The sequence below is a fragment of the Pristis pectinata genome, chromosome 10, assembly GCF_009764475.1.
Source record: "Pristis pectinata isolate sPriPec2 chromosome 10, sPriPec2.1.pri, whole genome shotgun sequence".
NCBI lineage: Eukaryota > Metazoa > Chordata > Chondrichthyes > Rhinopristiformes > Pristidae > Pristis > Pristis pectinata.
Genome location: NC_067414.1, coordinates 78,974,261 through 78,983,865, shown reverse-complemented (window position 1 = coordinate 78,983,865; position 9,605 = coordinate 78,974,261). Strand labels below are relative to the sequence as shown.

Here is a 9,605-nt window from a genome sequence, read left to right as displayed (position 1 = left end):
ACATTAGAATGTGACCAGCTGACATAGTGCAAGATGAGCTCATTATCAGTGACATATATCTGGCTGTTCTGGAATTAACAGTATTCTACTGTATTTTTGCTGTAAATATGTTAGAAGATCACACCATGCTGGAACACACACACAGTGTAACTGGAGTATTAATTCTATGGACTTGAGTGATGGTTGATAATCTGATGGCAAATTACAGTGTACTCAGAACTCTTAATGGATTGTGAAGTTGACATTGGACAGGAATGTGAATTTGAAAGTGGCTATTAAGCACAAATGTATCAAAAATATTGGAAGTAAAAGTACACAATGTAACATAATTCCAATTGTTATCCTTTCTTGGAGACCTGCTTGCATCATACTTCAAAATAGATTCAGCATAGTACAGCCAAACTCTGAACAAATGATAATGGCTACATTATATATTGCCTCCTTATTAAATACTGTGCACTTCCATTTATTTGGCATAGCTTACAAAAGGTACATTGGTTTGGGTAAACTAAGGTCTGACTGAAGTTTCGCAAAACAGATGTCTTCTATAGTGAATCATGGCCTGAAACCATGTAGTAACATCCCAAGAATGTATACAAACGGCACTCAGTCCAGTCTGTGTCAAATACCAAACACTTTATTTTATAACTGATATATATTCAAGTCTTTACAATATATACATATTGCACATGTTAGCTGGAATGTTTATAAATCTTAATGTACAGTGACTGATGACATTAGCTTGTATATTTCTGTACAAATGACACTCCACTGTGTTAGACAAAAGATAATTGCTGACAAACCTCTTTTTTTTCAGCTCAGAATATAAATCATTACCAACACAGTACAAGCCTGACTGTATTGTTTTAAAATATTAAATTTTGGAAAGACAAAGGCAAGAAAAATGTCATGCAAATCATAATTTAACTCTTAGAACACAGGAGGACCCTAGTCAATCCCATATCATCATTTTGCTATATTACAATGTGGCAAATGGGTTTAAAATGCATTAGCATTACATATAACAAGTAGAGATAGCCAGCACTCTTCAGCATGAAAAAATTCCTACAGTAAATTTAGGATACATTAGCTTTGTCTTGAACAGTATCTGAGTGTCTCAATGTTTAATATAAAATAATGTTCCAAATATTATTTGTTGAACAAGAAAGCATATGTGCAGTTTTGGCAGCAAAACAGTGAAGTAATATTATTTTCTTAAATGTTAAGCTTTTGTAACATTGGCAGTTATTTATATGAATGTACAGAATTACAGAAACAATGTTGACAACATACAAAATGCACATTGAGGAGTTTATGGAAGTAATCCATCAGTTTGCAAAAATAAATCTTTGTTCACAATGGAATATGTTATAAAGGTATTGAGATCTATTTGTTTCCCTGTTGTTTTCCAAGGCACTTTTCTTGGTTCTGGGGATATTTGAATTTACTGTTGTCACCTGTAAAACAAGATTGTTGCACTTTGTACTAAGAAAGGATAACAAGTTTTTTTTTAATTGAGCATACTGCTTGTGGAACGTTTTATCAAGTGAACATTGAAAACCCTGATTGGGCTCTTAATTTTATCTGTTAGCTCACATGGTAAGTCTTTCTTATTGCAATTTATATGATGAAAGTGGGACCAAATTCTGGTATCTTTCACCACTTACTGGAACATATGGTGGGTAATTCATTTTATTTTTCAGCAAAGATTTATGTAAGGATTCACTTTCATAGAATAGATTGAAGTAAGAGATTGCCCAGCCATTTGGTCAGACATTTGCTGTTGCTGCAGACTCCACTTAGTGTGGTGTGTGGCTCAATTGAAAGTTTCCCCATGTACCACAAACTTGTTTCACACTATAAGTTCCAACACAAAGTGCATTTAAGTCACAAAAGTTAGATAAGTTATTTCCAGTCCATTAATTGTATCTTTTTATAAAACCAGGAGTTGATTCCTGCATCTCACTTTGGGTTCCCAATTCTTTATCTACAATTTCCTTTCCAAATATTAGAGCGAATTTAACTCCTGCACAACTGTATAGCAGTGAGACATTGTGTCTCAAATCAAAAACAGTTCCATTTGCTATAAGTGAATTGCCCCTTTCATTGAACTGATGGTAATGTAATTACTCCTAAAAACTTGATCAAACCTGATGTAGCCTCCCAGCTGAAGGAGATGGTACAGGAAGAATTATCCATAATAAATGAGAAAACTCATGTGAAGCTGACCAGGATCATTTCAATTAAATGTGTATCACATGTATCTTACTTACTCCTTTATAACTTTGTGTTTAAAGACTGTACTTCTCAGTAAGGAAGTATATTGCTTTATGATTGATTGATCAAAGAGTTCCAGAGTCCTGGAGTGATACAGCACAAAAACAGATCCTTCGGATCATGGTGTCCATGCTGACCATCAAGTACCCATCTATACTAATCCTATTTAATAACAGTTAGTTCCTAGCCTTGTATGCTTTGGCAACTCATGTTGCGAGAGTCCCTGCCTCCACCACCTTCTCAGACAATGTGATCCAGACTGCCACCTTCCTCTGGTGAAAGAATTCCTTCTTGCATTATTCTGTTTACCCCTCACCTTAATCCTATGCCCTCTGGTTTTAACTGTCTCCTTTATAGGGAAAAGATTTTCACTATCCATCCTATCTATGCCCCTCACAATTTTGTATACCTCCTCAGTTCCAACAAATGCAGACCCAGCCTATTTGGTCATTCCTCTAATTGAAAAGTTCTATCTATGCAACATCCTGGTAATTCTCTGCACCCTCTCCAATTATCGTGCACCTGAAGCAAAATTCCCATGTGTTCTTCCATATGTTTGGAGCAGTCAGAATTGCTAAAATCCATTCACAGCAACACTTTGTTTTGGACTGTATATGGTCAGTCCAACAAGAAGGGCAATCTTGGATTTATCATTAGGGAATTAAACTGGACAGGTGGAATTTCTTAATGAATACTTTGTAGCTGTCTTCAAAATGAGAATATTGATTCTGATGTTGTGTTTAAGGATAATGAGTGGATAAAATAAGTATGATAAGAGAACATATTAACCAAATGAAATGTATTCCAGGTTGTTTAAAGAAGCAGGGGATGAAATTGCAGAGGGCTTAACTACAATTTCTCAATCCACCCTGGTTATTGAAGAGGTGGCAGAGGATTGCAGAACTGTTATCATTATACCATTGTTTGAAAAGGGAGTTTGGGGGGGTAACCAGTGGTTTAACTGCTGGTGGCAAGTTATTAGAATCTATTCTCAGGGATGCTGTAAATATTCATTTGGAAAGGCACAGATTAATCAGGGACAATCAACATAGATTTGTTATGGAAAGGCTATGTTTGACTCATGACTGGTTTTTTTGAGGAGGTATCAAGAAAAGTTGATGAAGACATTGCATTTGATGTAGTCTGCATTGATTTTAACAAAGCTTTTGACAAAGTCAGACATGGCAATGAAGTCAAAATACTAAAGTCCAATGAGATCCAAGGAGAGTGGCAAATTGGATCTAAAATGGATTCACTGGCAGGAAGCAAAGGCTAATAATTGCTGGATGGGTGGATTTTCTGGCTGGAAGGCTATTACCGCTGGGGTCGGTATGCAGTCCCCTGCATTTTGTAATATGCATTAATGATTTACACATAAATTTAGTGGGCATGATAAAGAAGTTTGTAAATGATGCACCTTTTGCCATATGGTTGACAAGAGGAATGCTTTATCCTGCAGGAAGATATAGTCTGGTCAGGTATTCAGAAAGGCAGCAAATAGGACAATCCAGGGAAGGGTGAGGTAATGCATTTGGACAGAATCATAAAATCATAGAATCCTACAGCACCAAAACATACCTTTTCAGCCCACCTTGTCCAAGCCGACCATGATGCATATCTACGCTAATCCCATTTGCCTGCATTAGCCCAATAACGCTGAGCCTTACCAATCTAAGTACCTGTTCAAATGCACTTTAAACATTGTAAATGTATCTGCCTCTACCACTGTGCTGGCAGCTTGTTCTGGATATTTAAAACTTACTCCTCAGATCTACTTTGAATTTCTCCCCTCTCACCATAAACTGGGTTTTAGACTCTCCTACCCTGGGAAAAAGACTATCTTATCTATACCCCTCATAATTTTATAAACTTCCATATGGTCATGCTTATTCCTATCACATATTTCCTGGAGCGTAGAAACCAGAAATGTACACAATACTCTAAAAGTGTTCTTTACTGGCATTTTGTACAACTTCATCATGACATCCTAACTCTTATACTCAGTGTCTCAGCCTATGAAGGCATGTATACCAAATGCCTTTTTCACTACCCTATCCAGTCATGTCACCGCTTTCAGTGACCTATGGACCTGCCCCAAAGGTCACCCTGTACATCAACACTCCTTGCCATTCTGTGTCCTCCCAGAATTTGACTTTCCAAAGTGCATTACCTTGTCTGGATTAAATTCCATCTGCCACTTAACTTTTCAGCTGATCTGTATCCTCAGAAAACCACCTTTGCTATCTATGACTCCACTAATTTTCATGCTGTCTGCAAACTTATTAATCAGATCAGCTACATTCTTATCCCAGTCATTTTATAGGTATATATTACAAACAATAAAGGTCCCAGCACTGATTCCTGCAGTACTCCACTTGCTACAGATTTCCAGTCAGAAAGTCACCCATTCATCATTATCCACTGCCTCTTATTGCCCAGCCAATTTTGGATCCAGTTCACCAATATGCCTCAGATCCCTTGTGGCTTAACCTACTATGCAGGACCTGATCGAAACCCTTACTGAAGACCATGTAATCTATGTCTTCCATTCTGCTGAAACAGTTTCCTTGGTTATCTCCTCAAAAGACTCAGATTTGTGAACATGATCTGCCCTGCACAAAACCATGCTGACTCCTTCTAATCAGTCCCTGCCTTTCCAAGTGAACATAAATCCTGTCTCTCAGAATCTTCTCCCAAAAACTTCCCTACCACTGACACAAGGCTCACCGGCCTGTAGTTTCCAGGCTTATCCCTACTGCATTATTTGAACAAGGGGACAACATTAGCCATCCTCCAGTCTTCTGGTACCCCACTCATGGCTAATGAAGAAGCAAAAATCTGCCAGAGCCCTACTTTGAAAGGTGCAAAAAGCTAACAAAATATACTTAAATGGGAGGATATTGACTGGTATGGAAGAACTGAGGGACCTTGTCCACAGATTCTTAAAGTAACAAAACAGGTCCACAAGGTGGTTTAAAAGATTTCCGGGATGCTTCTGCTCATATGACAAGGCATGAAATGTAAGAGGGAGAACGTTGTACAACACTCATTAGATTATAGCTGGAGTACTGCAAACAGTCCAGGATACCACATTGTAAGAAAGACATTGTTGCACTGGAGAGAGTGCAGAGATTTACCAGGATTTTGCCAGCCCTGGGAAATTGTAGGTATGAGGAAAGACCATGTAAGCTGGGCTTGTTTTCAATGAAAAGATGTCTGAGGGATATTTAAGGTAAACTATATTAACTTATGAGGACCCTAAGGAGGACTTATTTTCCTTAGTAGAAGGGTAAAAATGGGCATGGAGGGTGGGGTCATTTATGCAAAATAATTAGTAGAAAGATTAAAAGTTAGATAGGGTTTTTCCCACCCAAAGAATGAAGGGGTCTGGGCTCACTGCAAGGATGGTTGAGGCAAAAATCTTTGTTGATAGCACAGATCTGCAGGACTACAGAGCTAGGATGGTAAGTTGGGATAGGGCTAGGAACTCTTTTTACTGGCACACAAATGATGGCCAGGATGACCTCATTTTATTTATAGTATTTTCTGATTCGTTCTATGTTCCCGAGCCCACTTATTTTATTTTGAGGATGATGTTATCTCCGTCGCGTTACAGGCATTTGAAGGTGCCAAAATGGAAGTCACCAATATAACACCATTTTGCATAAATGTTTCTCTCCTCGGATATATACCCTTTTCCAACTCATGCATTCGAGTACTCAATGGAATTGTGCCTCTCTCCAATCTGTGAGGTAGAAGAGTTGTTGAAAATCCACTCAATCGCGTTCTAGATGTTCAAGGCTAGATATTCAACTTACAAAGTGCGTGGGCTGAACTATTGATTATAAGGCTGTGTAAAATGATGTGTGCGCCAAATGCTGCAATCATTATCAATCTCTAATTGAACCGTAGCCATGGTAATTGGTGTTGTCTTGTAAAGCTCAGAAAACATTATGATGGCAAAGGCCGTCGAAGGCTGTGCCTATTTGCCTTTTGAGTAATTATTCAACATAATGTCGGAGTAGAATGAAAGTGTAGGCTTCTACCGAGGTACAGAAAGATATATTTGATTACTTACGAATCTTTGGAAATTCTTTTAAAAATTAAGTGCATTGATTGCGCCTCCAAATGAGGATTGTGGTGTACAAGAGATGGATTATCTAGCACGTTCACTAAATGAACGAGCAGAACTGAATTTAAAGCAGCACTGGTCTCATCCTGGAGTGGATGCTAATCAGAGGGCAGCATTTAGCAAGTGAATCGATATTAAGTGAAGGGTCTCCCTATACGTTAAGCACGTGGTGGGCAATTGATGTAAGATTGTATCTACTAAACGAATAGTTCTTCCCACAGGTGCGCCTCGGCCAGCCAACCTGATTATCTCTCCCCGTCCCCACCCACCAAGTCTTCACAGAACCTTTACGCTGATCTCCTTTTGATAACACTCACCATTTGTCGAATTTAACCTTTTACACACATCGGGCTGGCCGCCAATCTTGTGAGAAGCCTGGCACATCTTGCAAAATCTGCGGGAAGTAAGTGTCGTCAGACACCAACAAACACTGGTAATAAATACATTCACTCTTTTCCACAAAGATTGCACCTCCCTTTCACATCCCCTTTCGAAATAACCTGATAAGTTTGGTTCGATCTTTAAAAGATCTGATCCAATTCCCTTCGGCCTGCCTGTGAGTCACTGGAGATCATATTTATTTCGTTCTCATAAAATAAACAGAAGTGTCCAGGCAGGTGGTGGGCCGAAGGGCCTGTTCCTCTGCGGCACTTTTCTAAGTTTCTAACTGGCTGTGCTGTTGACGGACACCTTCGCATTTTCTCCCATAATGAATCATTTGCAACGGAATTATTTCAGGGCGGTACAGTGGCTCGGCGAGTCGAACTGCTGCCTCACAGTCCCAGCGACCTGGATTTAATCCTGACCTTCTGCGCTGTCTGTGTGGCGTTTGCCCCTTCTGCCGGTGACCGTGCGGTTTTCCTCCGGGTGCTCCAGTTTCCTCCCACGTCCCAAAGACGTACGAGTCGGTGGGTTCAGTGTGCACGGGTGAGTAGCGCAATCTGGGGTATTATAGGAAGTGGCGATGCACCGTGTCTACATGAAATTAGCTTTGCAGCAGGTGGCAAAACCGATTTAATAGCATCGCAGCCTGCTCCCTCCCCACGTATCAATGCACACTTGCGGCCACCCAAACCGGCAAAATTCGCACAAATGGTGTCAGAGGAGCAATATCTGGTGAACGTCAATTCGGTTTCCTTTAATGGCCATAGCACCCCACCTGAGCCGCCAGGCACCTCATGCCCCATCTGTGGAAAAGCCTGGGGTTCCATCTGAACCCACCGTACCAGACAGGAATCAAGTTATTCCGGAAACGGTCTAAAAATATCTGAGTTTATGTTTGGCTTAATTGGAGCTACGCTAACTTCCAGAAACCACATATCCAGGTGGAAATGATGCCGCTAAATGCCGATGAGAATGGAGTTGCAATCTTTTCAGGTTAATCAGCCTTCAACCTGCTGTGGGAAGGTGCCTGACTGGGACATAACCAGGTAGCAACTACCGGTTGTTGAGTCTTTTTGAGCCTGGTCTCCCTCCAGCTGCCCGACCACCTCAACTTCCCTCCTCAACCCAACTGGACAGAAACGTCAGTGTTATTCAAAATTAAAGACCAGACAGTCTGGTTCCTATCACCCAATAACAAGCATCGAGTCCATCAAGAAGCCCTGTTCAGGTTTCCAGTAACCTCGGTGTCTTTACATTTCAAAAGAACGATCAGAGCAAATGAACACATCAGTCCAAACAATCGTTCACCGTACAAAGTAGTCCTTGCTAATGTGATGGGGAGGCAGGAGCACTTACATGATGGTATGGTGCAATCCCTAGTATTGTGGTACAACCGGTGGAAGTGTTTGTTGCACTTGGGGCTGAAGTAAAGAGGTCCTGAAACAACATCAGCAGTCGATTAAAATCGGCCAACAGTCATCAAGTTGAAGACCACGCGGTGAAACTGAACGAGCCCTTACCTGTTAAATGTTTTAATAACTTGTCCTTCATCCTCCTGAGATCTCTGGGTACTATTTCTGTTGGAAAATGATAAATTATATATTGTGCGCATTCTTAATGACCGCATCTACTCGCAGTAACACAATAGATTAGTTTCGTTAGAATTTGGGGCTGTAGATGTTTTATCGATTTTACGCGGGAGTCGCTGCAAGTGTGTACTGAAGTGATATTTTCAGATTTGTTCTTAAAATAAATTAATAAAACATCGACTCCAATCACTCTCTATTCCAAGAATCGGCTCTGTAGAAAATACTCTTCACGCGAGGGCAATAAGGGGAGAACCGTTTGTTCCGATGTTAGGACAGAGAACGCGGCGGGTTCTGAAAGCTTTCGAGATTCAGGGCAGTGCCTCAATCAGGAACGGCAGGGATCACAGTGTAACTTCAAATGTTGTAAATCATGGAGCTGTACAGCACAGAAACAGGCGCTTCGGCCCACCGCGTCCATGCCGACCCTTTTGTCCATTTGCACTAATCCCATTTGCTCACACTAGGTCAGTATCCTTCTATGACTTGCCTATCTAAGAGTCTCTCTAAATGTGTCTGAAATGTAATAATTGTATCCAATTATACCACCTCCTCTGGCAGTGAGTTCCAGATATCAACCGCTCTGTGTAAATAAACCCTTTCCCTCAAATCCCCTTTTAAACTCCCTCCTCTCAACTTTAAACCCATGCCGTTTCGTTTTAAATACGCCTACCATAGAGAAAAATTCTATCTACCCTCTTATAATTGTATATATCCCTATCAGGTCACCCCTCAGCCTCCCTCGCTCCAAGGAGCACAAGCCCAGCCTAACAATTGCTCCCCATAACTAAAGTGCTCCAAACCAGACAACAGCTTGATATAAAGTGGGCACTTTATACTTAATTGCTTCGAGATATTTTGGAAGAGTCACGCTCTAATTATGTATCTATCCTCTCTCGCTTCTAAGCAGATAAACAAATCTAAAAATAATGCAATACTGTTGGGGAAAACAATTTGTCCGCCTGCTGCCTGATAAACGTAAAACGCACCTCATCACGTCGCCGGTCTGAAAATCAACAGCACGACCGTCGCGCTGCCGTGTTTATAAAAGACAAAGGCAGGCAGATCTCCCAGTGGCCAGAAAACCTGAGGACTTTTGTCCTCAAGTTACTCTAGTTAGATTGTATCCGTTCATAAAATGTGCGGAGCTGCATTTGCAATGATTTCGCTTCTGAGCCCTGAATTCAGCTCCCTCTGCCACTCGGTGTGAAACCACCCCCTGTCGG

The 9,605-nt window shown here is 40.6% G+C and overlaps 1 long non-coding RNA gene across 1 annotated transcript; it reads right to left on the bottom strand.

The window, feature by feature from the left end:
* Positions 1-713: 713 nt before the first annotated feature.
* Positions 714-9,402, bottom strand: LOC127575333 (uncharacterized). Its single transcript, XR_007957034.1, has 5 exons — positions 9,369-9,402; positions 8,314-8,370; positions 8,150-8,230; positions 6,727-6,803; positions 714-1,457 (listed from the first exon to the last, which is right to left on the bottom strand). It is a non-coding gene; the product is annotated as an uncharacterized LOC127575333 (long non-coding RNA).
* Positions 9,403-9,605: the final 203 nt, after the last annotated feature.